The sequence below is a fragment of the Phallusia mammillata genome, chromosome 4 (assembly GCF_965637545.1).
Source record: "Phallusia mammillata chromosome 4, kaPhaMamm4.hap1.1, whole genome shotgun sequence".
Lineage (NCBI taxonomy): Eukaryota > Metazoa > Chordata > Ascidiacea > Phlebobranchia > Ascidiidae > Phallusia > Phallusia mammillata.
The window spans coordinates 31236525-31249480 of record NC_137255.1 but is presented as its reverse complement, the minus strand read 5'-3'; positions in this window follow the sequence as shown (position 1 = coordinate 31249480).

The window sequence follows — 12956 nt, the reverse complement described above, 5'->3', positions numbered from 1 at the left end:
TTAAACGGTTTTCACGAGCCAACTCGGAATTGCAGTCAGAAATAGCTTGAAAAGTTTCAATTCGTTCATGTAAGCAAAACGGAAATGACAAGCGAACTTCATTTTTTTTCGAGGGCAAGACTATTAACGCGATTAAATCAGGTCGTTCTTAATATACCTTATTGGCCATAAAACGTAAACGAAATGAGATAAAATTAAACGGTTTTCACGAGCCAATTCGGAATTGCAGTCAGAAATAGCTTGAAAAGTTTCAATTCATTCATGTAAGCAAACCGGAAATGACAAGCGAACTTCATTTTTTTTTCGAGGGCAAGACTATTAACGCGATTAAATCAGGTCGTTCTTAATATACCTTATTGGCCATAAAACGTAAACGAAATGAGATAAAATTAAACGGTTTTCACGAGCCAATTCGGAATTGCATTTAGACATAGCTTGCAAAGTTACAGTTCGTTCATGTAAGCAAAACGGAAATGACAAGCGAACTTCATTTTTTTTTCGAGTGCAAGACTATTAACGCGATTAAATCAGGTCGTTCTTAATATACCTTATTGGCCATAAAACGTAAACGAAATAAAAAAAATTAAACGGTTTTCACGAGCCAATTCGGAATTGCAGTCAGACACAGCTTGCAAAGTTTTAATTCGTTCATGTAAGCAGAACGGAAATGACAAGCGAACTTCATTTTTTTTTCGAGGGCAAGACTATTAACGCGATTAAATCAGGTCGTTCTTAATATACCTTATTGGCCATAAAACGTAAACGAAATGAGATAAAATTAAACGGTTTTCACGAGCCAATTCGGAATTGCAGTCAGACACAGCTTGCAAAGTTTTAATTCGTTCATGTAAGCAGAACGGAAATGACAAGCGAACTTCATTTTTTTTTCGAGGGCAAGACTATTAACGCGATTAAATCAGGTCGTTCTTAATATACCTTATTGGCCATAAAACGTAAACGAAATGAGATAAAATTAAACGGTTTTCACGAGCCAACTCGGAATTGCAGTCAGAAATAGCTTGAAAAGTTTCAATTCGTTCATGTAAGCAAAACGGAAATGACAAGCGAACTTCATTTTTTTTTCGAGGGCAAGACTATTAACGCGATTAAATCAGGTCGTTCTTAATATACCTTATTGGCCATAAAACGTAAACGAAATGAGATAAAATTAAACGGTTTTCACGAGCCAATTCGGAATTGCAGTCAGAAATAGCTTGAAAAGTTTCAATTCGTTCATGTAAGCAAAACGGAAATGACAAGCGAACTTCATTTTTTTTTCGAGGGCAAGACTATTAACGCGATTAAATCAGGTCGTTCTTAATATACCTTATTGGCCATAAAACGTAAACGAAATGAGATAAAATTAAACGGTTTTCACGAGCCAATTCGGAATTGCATTTAGACATAGCTTGCAAAGTTACAGTTCGTTCATGTAAGCAAAACGGAAATGGCAAGCGAACTTCATTTTTTTTCGAGTGCAAGACTATTAACGCGATTAAATCAGGTCGTTCTTAATATACCTTATTGACCATAAAACGTAAACGAAATGAGATAAAATTAAACGGTTTTCACGAGCCAATTCGGAATTGCAGTCAGACATAGCTTGCAAAGTTTTAATTCGTTCATGTAAGCAAAACGGAAATGACAAGCGAACTTCATTTTTTTTTCGAGGGCAAGACTATTAACGCGATTAAATCAGGTCGTTCTTAATATACCTTATTGGCCATAAAACGTAAACGAAATGAGATAAAATTAAACGGTTTTCACGAGCCAATTCGGAATTGCAGTCAGAAATAGCTTGAAAAGTTACAGTTCGTTCATGTAAGCAAATCAGAAATGACAAGCGAACTTCATTTTTTTTTCGAGTGCAAGACTATTAACGCGATTAAATCAGGTCGTTCTTAATATACCTTATTGACCATAAAACGTAAACGAAATGAGATAAAATTAAACGGTTTTCACGAGCCAATTCGGAATTGCAGTCAGAAATAGCTTGAAAAGTTTCAATTCGTTCATGTAAGCAAAACGGAAATGACAAGCGAACTTCATTTTTTTTTCGAGGGCAAGACTATTAACGCGATTAAATCAGGTCGTTCTTAATATACCTTATTGGCCATAAAACGTAAACGAAATGAGATAAAATTAAACGGTTTTCACGAGCCAATTCGGAATTGCATTTAGACATAGCTTGCAAAGTTACAGTTCGTTCATGTAAGCAAAACGGAAATGGCAAGCGAACTTCATTTTTTTTCGAGTGCAAGACTATTAACGCGATTAAATCAGGTCGTTCTTAATATACCTTATTGACCATAAAACGTAAACGAAATGAGATAAAATTAAACGGTTTTCACGAGCCAATTCGGAATTGCAGTCAGACATAGCTTGCAAAGTTTTAATTCGTTCATGTAAGCAAAACGGAAATGACAAGCGAACTTCATTTTTTTTTCGAGGGCAAGACTATTAACGCGATTAAATCAGGTCGTTCTTAATATACCTTATTGGCCATAAAACGTAAACGAAATGAGATAAAATTAAACGGTTTTCACGAGCCAATTCGGAATTGCAGTCAGAAATAGCTTGAAAAGTTACAGTTCGTTCATGTAAGCAAATCAGAAATGACAAGCGAACTTCATTTTTTTTTCGAGTGCAAGACTATTAACGCGATTAAATCAGGTCGTTCTTAATATACCTTATTGACCATAAAACGTAAACGAAATGAGATAAAATTAAACGGTTTTCACGAGCCAATTCGGAATTGCAGTCAGAAATAGCTTGAAAAGTTTCAATTCGTTCATGTAAGCAAAACGGAAATGACAAGCGAACTTCATTTTTTTTTCGAGGGCAAGACTATTAACGCGATTAAATCAGGTCGTTCTTAATATACCTTATTGGCCATAAAACGTAAACGAAATGAGATAAAATTAAACGGTTTTCACGAGCCAATTCGGAATTGCAGTCAGAAATAGCTTGAAAAGTTTCAATTCGTTCATGTAAGCAAAACGGAAATGACAAGCGAACTTCATTTTTTTTTCGAGTGCAAGACTATTAACGCGATTAAATCAGGTCGTTCTTAATATACCTTATTGGCCATAAAACGTAAACGAAATGAGATAAAATTAAACGGTTTTCACGAGCCAATTCGGAATTGCAGTCAGAAAGAGCTTGAAAAGTTTCAATTCGTTCATGTAAGCAAAACGGAAATGACAAGCGAACTTCATTTTTTTTAGGGCAAGACTATTAACGCGATTAAATCAGGTCGTTCTTAATATACCTTATTGGCCATAAAACGTAAACGAAATGAGATAAAATTAAACGGTTTTCACGAGCCAATTCGGAATTGCATTTAGACATAGCTTGCAAAGTTACAGTTCGTTCATGTAAGCAAAACGGAAATGGCAAGCGAACTTCATTTTTTTTTCGAGGGCAAGACTATTAACGCGATTAAATCAGGTCGTTCTTAATATACCTCATTGGCCATAAAACGTAAACGAAATGAGATAAAATTAAACGGTTTTCACGAGCCAACTCGGAATTGCAGTCAGAAATAGCTTGAAAAGTTTCAATTCGTTCATGTAAGCAAAACGGAAATGACAAGCGAACTTCATACTGTTTTTCGTAGGCAACTATGAACGCGATTAAATCAGGTCGTTCTTAATATACCTTATTGGCCATAAAACGTAAACGAAATGAGATAAAATTAAACGGTTTTCACGAGCCAACTCGGAATTGCAGTCAGAAATAGCTTGAAACGTTTCAATTCGTTCATATAAGCAAAACGGAAATGACAAGCGAACTTCATACTGTTTTTCGTAGGCAACTATGAACGCGATTAAATCAGGTCGTTCTTAATATACCTTATTGGCCATAAAACGTAAACGAAATGAGATAAAATTAAACGGTTTTCACGAGCCAACTCGGAATTGCAGTCAGAAATAGCTTGAAAAGTTTCAATTCGTTCATGTAAGCAAAACGGAAATAACAAGCGAACTTCATACTGTTTTTCGTAGGCAACTATGAACGCGATTAAATCAGGTCGTTCTTAATATACCTTATTGGCCATAAAACGTAAACGAAATGAGATAAAATTAAACGGTTTTCACGAGCCAACTCGGAATTGCAGTCAGAAATAGCTTGAAAAGTTTCAATTCGTTCATGTAAGCAAAACGGAAATGACAAGCAAACTTCATTTTTTTTCGAGGGCAAGACTATTAACGCGATTAAATCAGGTCGTTCTTAATATACCTTATTGACCATAAAACGTAAACGAAATGAGATAAAATTAAACGGTTTTCACGAGCCAACTCGGAATTGCAGTCAGAAATAGCTTGAAAAGTTTCAATTCGTTCATGTAAGCAAAACGGAAATGACAAGCGAACTTCATTTTTTTTCGAGGGCAAGACTATTAACGCGATTAAATCAGGTCGTTCTTAATATACCTTATTGGCCATAAAACGTAAACGAAATGAGATAAAATTAAACGGTTTTCACGAGCCAATTCGGAATTGCAGTCAGAAATAGCTTGAAAAGTTTCAATTCATTCATGTAAGCAAACCGGAAATGACAAGCGAACTTCATTTTTTTTTCGAGGGCAAGACTATTAACGCGATTAAATCAGGTCGTTCTTAATATACCTTATTGGCCATAAAACGTAAACGAAATGAGATAAAATTAAACGGTTTTCACGAGCCAATTCGGAATTGCATTTAGACATAGCTTGCAAAGTTACAGTTCGTTCATGTAAGCAAAACGGAAATGACAAGCGAACTTCATTTTTTTTTCGAGTGCAAGACTATTAACGCGATTAAATCAGGTCGTTCTTAATATACCTTATTGGCCATAAAACGTAAACGAAATAAAAAAAATTAAACGGTTTTCACGAGCCAATTCGGAATTGCAGTCAGACACAGCTTGCAAAGTTTTAATTCGTTCATGTAAGCAGAACGGAAATGACAAGCGAACTTCATTTTTTTTTCGAGGGCAAGACTATTAACGCGATTAAATCAGGTCGTTCTTAATATACCTTATTGGCCATAAAACGTAAACGAAATGAGATAAAATTAAACGGTTTTCACGAGCCAATTCGGAATTGCAGTCAGACACAGCTTGCAAAGTTTTAATTCGTTCATGTAAGCAGAACGGAAATGACAAGCGAACTTCATTTTTTTTTCGAGGGCAAGACTATTAACGCGATTAAATCAGGTCGTTCTTAATATACCTTATTGGCCATAAAACGTAAACGAAATGAGATAAAATTAAACGGTTTTCACGAGCCAACTCGGAATTGCAGTCAGAAATAGCTTGAAAAGTTTCAATTCGTTCATGTAAGCAAAACGGAAATGACAAGCGAACTTCATTTTTTTTTCGAGGGCAAGACTATTAACGCGATTAAATCAGGTCGTTCTTAATATACCTTATTGGCCATAAAACGTAAACGAAATGAGATAAAATTAAACGGTTTTCACGAGCCAATTCGGAATTGCAGTCAGAAATAGCTTGAAAAGTTTCAATTCGTTCATGTAAGCAAAACGGAAATGACAAGCGAACTTCATTTTTTTTTCGAGGGCAAGACTATTAACGCGATTAAATCAGGTCGTTCTTAATATACCTTATTGGCCATAAAACGTAAACGAAATGAGATAAAATTAAACGGTTTTCACGAGCCAATTCGGAATTGCATTTAGACATAGCTTGCAAAGTTACAGTTCGTTCATGTAAGCAAAACGGAAATGGCAAGCGAACTTCATTTTTTTTCGAGTGCAAGACTATTAACGCGATTAAATCAGGTCGTTCTTAATATACCTTATTGACCATAAAACGTAAACGAAATGAGATAAAATTAAACGGTTTTCACGAGCCAATTCGGAATTGCAGTCAGACATAGCTTGAAAAGTTTTAATTCGTTCATGTAAGCAAAACGGAAATGACAAGCGAACTTCATTTTTTTTTCGAGGGCAAGACTATTAACGCGATTAAATCAGGTCGTTCTTAATATACCTTATTGGCCATAAAACGTAAACGAAATGAGATAAAATTAAACGGTTTTCACGAGCCAATTCGGAATTGCAGTCAGAAATAGCTTGAAAAGTTACAGTTCGTTCATGTAAGCAAATCAGAAATGACAAGCGAACTTCATTTTTTTTTCGAGTGCAAGACTATTAACGCGATTAAATCAGGTCGTTCTTAATATACCTTATTGACCATAAAACGTAAACGAAATGAGATAAAATTAAACGGTTTTCACGAGCCAATTCGGAATTGCAGTCAGAAATAGCTTGAAAAGTTTCAATTCGTTCATGTAAGCAAAACGGAAATGACAAGCGAACTTCATTTTTTTTTCGAGGGCAAGACTATTAACGCGATTAAATCAGGTGGTTCTTAATATACCTTATTGGCCATAACACGTAAAAGAAATGAGATAAAATTAAACGGTTTTCACGAGCCAATTCGGAATTGCAGTCAGAAATAGCTTGAAAAGTTTCAATTCGTTCATGTAAGCAAAACGGAAATGACAAGCGAACTTCATACTGTTTTTCGTAGGCAACTATGAACGCGATTAAATCAGGTCGTTCTTAATATACCTTATTGACCATAAAACGTAAACGAAATGAGATAAAATTAAACGGTTTTCACGAGCCAATTCGGAATTGCAGTCAGAAATAGCTTGAAAAGTTTCAATTCGTTCATGTAAGCAAAACGGAAATGACAAGCGAACTTCATTTTTTTTTCGAGGGCAAGACTATTAACGCGATTAAATCAGGTCGTTCTTAATATACCTTATTGGCCATAAAACGTAAACGAAATGAGATAAAATTAAACGGTTTTCACGAGCCAATTCGGAATTGCAGTCAGACACAGCTTGCAAAGTTTTAATTCGTTCATGTAAGCAGAATGGAAATGACAAGCGAACTTCATTTTTTTTTCGAGGGCAAGACTATTAACGCGATTAAATCAGGTCGTTCTTAATATACCTTATTGGCCATAAAACGTAAACGAAATGAGATAAAATTAAACGGTTTTCACGAGCCAAGTCGGAATTTTAGTCAGAAATAGCTTGAAAAGTTTCAATTCGTTCATGTAAGCAAAACGGAAATGACAAGCGAACTTCATTTTTTTTTCGAGGGCAAGACTATTAACGCGATTAAATCAGGTCGTTCTTAATATACCTTATTGGCCATAAAACGTAAACGAAATGAGATAAAATTAAACGGTTTTCACGAGCCAATTCGGAATTGCAGTCAGAAATAGCTTGAAAAGTTTTAATTCGTTCATGTAAGCAAAACGGAAATGACAAGCGAACTTCATTTTTTTTTAGGGCAAGACTATTAACGCGATTAAATCAGGTCGTTCTTAATATACCTTATTGGCCATAAAACGTAAACGAAATGAGATAAAATTAAACGGTTTTCACGAGTCAATTCGGAATTGCATTTAGACATAGCTTGCAAAGTTACAGTTCGTTCATGTAAGCAAAACGGAAATGGCAAGCGAACTTCATTTTTTTTTCGAGGGCAAGACTATTAACGCGATTAAATCAGGTCGTTCTTAATATACCTCATTGGCCATAAAACGTAAACGAAATGAGATAAAATTAAACGGTTTTCACGAGCCAATTCGGAATTGCAGTCAGACACAGCTTGCAAAGTTTTAATTCGTTCATGTAAGCAAAACGGAAATGACAAGCGAACTTCATTTTTTTTCGAGGGCAAGACTATTAACGCGATTAAATCAGGTCGTTCTTAATATACCTTATTGGCCATAAAACGTAAACGAAATGAGATAAAATTAAACGGTTTTCACGAGCCAATTCGGAATTGCAGTCAGACACAGCTTGAAAAGTTTTAATTCGTTCATGTAAGCAGAACGGAAATGACAAGCGAACTTCATTTTTTTTTCGAGGGCAAGACTATTAACGCGATTAAATCAGGTCGTTCTTAATATACCTTATTGGCCATAAAACGTAAACAAAATGAGATAAAATTAAACGGTTTTCACGAGCCAATTCGGAATTGCAGTCAGACATAGCTTGCAAAGTTTTAATTCGTTCATGTAAGCAAAACGGAAATGACAAGCGAACTTCATTTTTTTTTCGAGGGCAAGACTATTAACGCGATTAAATCAGGTCGTTCTTAATATACCTTATTGGCCATAAAACGTAAACGAAATGAGATAAAATTAAACGGTTTTCACGAGCCAATTCGGAATTGCAGTCAGAAATAGCTTGAAAAGTTACAGTTCGTTCATGTAAGCAAATCAGAAATGACAAGCGAACTTCATTTTTTTTTCGAGTGCAAGACTATTAACGCGATTAAATCAGGTCGTTCTTAATATACCTTATTGACCATAAAACGTAAACGAAATGAGATAAAATTAAACGGTTTTCACGAGCCAATTCGGAATTGCAGTCAGAAATAGCTTGAAAAGTTTCAATTCGTTCATGTAAGCAAAACGGAAATGACAAGCGAACTTCATTTTTTTTTCGAGGGCAAGACTATTAACGCGATTAAATCAGGTGGTTCTTAATATACCTTATTGGCCATAACACGTAAAAGAAATGAGATAAAATTAAACGGTTTTCACGAGCCAATTCGGAATTGCAGTCAGAAATAGCTTGAAAAGTTTCAATTCGTTCATGTAAGCAAAACGGAAATGACAAGCGAACTTCATTTTTTTTTCGAGGGCAAGACTATTAACGCGATTAAATCAGGTCGTTCTTAATATACCTTATTGGCCATAAAACGTAAACGAAATGAGATAAAATTAAACGGTTTTCACGAGCCAATTCGGAATTGCAGTCAGACACAGCTTGCAAAGTTTTAATTCGTTCATGTAAGCAGAATGGAAATGACAAGCGAACTTCATTTTTTTTTCGAGGGCAAGACTATTAACGCGATTAAATCAGGTCGTTCTTAATATACCTTATTGGCCATAAAACGTAAACGAAATGAGATAAAATTAAACGGTTTTCACGAGCCAATTCGGAATTTTAGTCAGAAATAGCTTGAAAAGTTTCAATTCGTTCATGTAAGCAAAACGGAAATGACAAGCGAACTTCATTTTTTTTTCGAGGGCAAGACTATTAACGCGATTAAATCAGGTCGTTCTTAATATACCTTATTGGCCATAAAACGTAAACGAAATGAGATAAAATTAAACGGTTTTCACGAGCCAATTCGGAATTGCAGTCAGAAATAGCTTGAAAAGTTTTAATTCGTTCATGTAAGCAAAACGGAAATGACAAGCGAACTTCATTTTTTTTAGGGCAAGACTATTAACGCGATTAAATCAGGTCGTTCTTAATATACCTTATTGGCCATAAAACGTAAACGAAATGAGATAAAATTAAACGGTTTTCACGAGTCAATTCGGAATTGCATTTAGACATAGCTTGCAAAGTTACAGTTCGTTCATGTAAGCAAAACGGAAATGGCAAGCGAACTTCATTTTTTTTTCGAGGGCAAGACTATTAACGCGATTAAATCAGGTCGTTCTTAATATACCTCATTGGCCATAAAACGTAAACGAAATGAGATAAAATTAAACGGTTTTCACGAGCCAATTCGGAATTGCAGTCAGACACAGCTTGCAAAGTTTTAATTCGTTCATGTAAGCAAAACGGAAATGACAAGCGAACTTCATTTTTTTTCGAGGGCAAGACTATTAACGCGATTAAATCAGGTCGTTCTTAATATACCTTATTGGCCATAAAACGTAAACGAAATGAGATAAAATTAAACGGTTTTCACGAGCCAATTCGGAATTGCAGTCAGACACAGCTTGAAAAGTTTTAATTCGTTCATGTAAGCAGAACGGAAATGACAAGCGAACTTCATTTTTTTTTCGAGGGCAAGACTATTAACGCGATTAAATCAGGTCGTTCTTAATATACCTTATTGACCATAAAACGTAAACGAAATGAGATAAAATTAAACGGTTTTCACGAGCCAATTCGGAATTGCAGTCAGAAATAGCTTGAAAAGTTTTAATTCGTTCATGTAAGCAAAACGGAAATGACAAGCGAACTTCATTTTTTTTTCGAGGGCAAGACTATTAACGCGATTAAATCAGGTCGTTCTTAATATACCTTATTGGCCATAAAACGTAAACGAAATGAGATAAAATTAAACAGTTTTCACGAGCCAATTCGGAATTTTAGTCAGAAATAGCTTGAAAAGTTTCAATTCGTTCATGTAAGCAAAACGGAAATGACAAGCGAACTTCATTTTTTTTCGAGGGCAAGACTATTAACGCGATTAAATCAGGTCGTTCTTAATATACCTTATTGGCCATAAAACGTAAACGAAATGAGATAAAATTAAACGGTTTTCACGAGCCAATTCGGAATTGCAGTCAGAAATAGCTTGAAAAGTTTCAATTCGTTCATGTAAGCAAAACGGAAATGACAAGCGAATTTCATTTTTTTTTTAGGGCAAGACTATTAACGCGATTAAATCAGGTCGTTCTTAATATACCTTATTGGCCATAAAACGTAAACGAAATGAGATAAAATTAAACGGTTTTCACGAGTCAATTCGGAATTGCATTTAGACATAGCTTGCAAAGTTACAGTTCGTTCATGTAAGCAAAACGGAAATGGCAAGCGAACTTCATTTTTTTTTCGAGGGCAAGACTATTAACGCGATTAAATCAGGTCGTTCTTAATATACCTTATTGGCCATAAAACGTAAACGAAATGAGATAAAATTAAACGGTTTTCACGAGCCAATTCGGAATTGCAGTCAGACACAGCTTGAAAAGTTTTAATTCGTTCATGTAAGCAAAACGGAAATGACAAGCGAACTTCATTTTTTTTTCGAGGGCAAGACTATTAACGCGATTAAATCAGGTGGTTCTTAATATACCTTATTGGCCATAAAACGTAAAAGAAATGAGATAAAATTAAACGGTTTTCACGAGCCAATTCGGAATTGCAGTCAGAAATAGCTTGAAAAGTTTCAATTCGTTCATGTAAGCAAAACGGAAATGACAAGCGAACTTCATTTTTTTTTCGAGGGCAAGACTATTAACGCGATTAAATCAGGTCGTTCTTAATATACCTTATTGGCCATAAAACGTAAACGAAATGAGATAAAATTAAACGGTTTTCACGAGCCAATTCGGAATTGCAGTCAGACACAGCTTGCAAAGTTTTAATTCGTTCATGTAAGCAGAATGGAAATGACAAGCGAACTTCATTTTTTTTTCGAGGGCAAGACTATTAACGCGATTAAATCAGGTCGTTCTTAATATACCTTATTGGCCATAAAACGTAAACGAAATGAGATAAAATTAAACGGTTTTCACGAGCCAATTCGGAATTGCAGTCAGAAATAGCTTGAAAAGTTTCAATTCGTTCATGTAAGCAAAACGGAAATGACAAGCGAACTTCATTTTTTTTTAGGGCAAGACTATTAACGCGATTAAATCAGGTCGTTCTTAATATACCTTATTGGCCATAAAACGTAAACGAAATGAGATAAAATTAAACGGTTTTCACGAGTCAATTCGGAATTGCATTTAGACATAGCTTGCAAAGTTACAGTTCGTTCATGTAAGCAAAACGGAAATGGCAAGCGAACTTCATTTTTTTTTCGAGGGCAAGACTATTAACGCGATTAAATCAGGTCGTTCTTAATATACCCCATTGGCCATAAAACGTAAACGAAATGAGATAAAATTAAACGGTTTTCACGAGCCAATTCGGAATTGCAGTCAGACACAGCTTGCAAAGTTTTAATTCGTTCATGTAAGCAAAACGGAAATGACAAGCGAACTTCATTTTTTTTCGAGGGCAAGACTATTAACGCGATTAAATCAGGTCGTTCTTAATATACCTTATTGGCCATAAAACGTAAACGAAATGAGATAAAATTAAACGGTTTTCACGAGCCAATTCGGAATTGCAGTCAGACACAGCTTGAAAAGTTTTAATTCGTTCATGTAAGCAGAACGGAAATGACAAGCGAACTTCATTTTTTTTTCGAGGGCAAGACTATTAACGCGATTAAATCAGGTCGTTCTTAATATACCTTATTGACCATAAAACGTAAACGAAATGAGATAAAATTAAACGGTTTTCACGAGCCAATTCGGAATTGCAGTCAGAAATAGCTTGAAAAGTTTTAATTCGTTCATGTAAGCAAAACGGAAATGACAAGCGAACTTCATTTTTTTTTCGAGGGCAAGACTATTAACGCGATTAAATCAGGTCGTTCTTAATATACCTTATTGGCCATAAAACGTAAACGAAATGAGATAAAATTAAACAGTTTTCACGAGCCAATTCGGAATTTTAGTCAGAAATAGCTTGAAAAGTTTTAATTCGTTCATGTAAGCAAAACGGAAATGACAAGCGAACTTCATTTTTTTTCGAGGGCAAGACTATTAACGCGATTAAATCAGGTCGTTCTTAATATACCTTATTGGCCATAAAACGTAAACGAAATGAGATAAAATTAAACGGTTTTCACGAGCCAATTCGGAATTGCAGTCAGAAATAGCTTGAAAAGTTTCAATTCGTTCATGTAAGCAAAACGGAAATGACAAGCGAATTTCATTTTTTTTTAGGGCAAGACTATTAACGCGATTAAATCAGGTCGTTCTTAATATACCTTATTGGCCATAAAACGTAAACGAAATGAGATAAAATTAAACGGTTTTCACGAGCCAATTCGGAATTGCATTTAGACATAGCTTGCAAAGTTACAGTTCGTTCATGTAAGCAAAACGGAAATGGCAAGCGAACTTCATTTTTTTTTCGAGGGCAAGACTATTAACGCGATTAAATCAGGTCGTTCTTAATATACCTTATTGGCCATAAAACGTAAACGAAATGAGATAAAATTAAACGGTTTTCACGAGCCAATTCGGAATTGCAGTCAGACACAGCTTGAAAAGTTTTAATTCGTTCATGTAAGCAGAACGGAAATGACAAGCGAACTTCATTTTTTTTTCGAGGG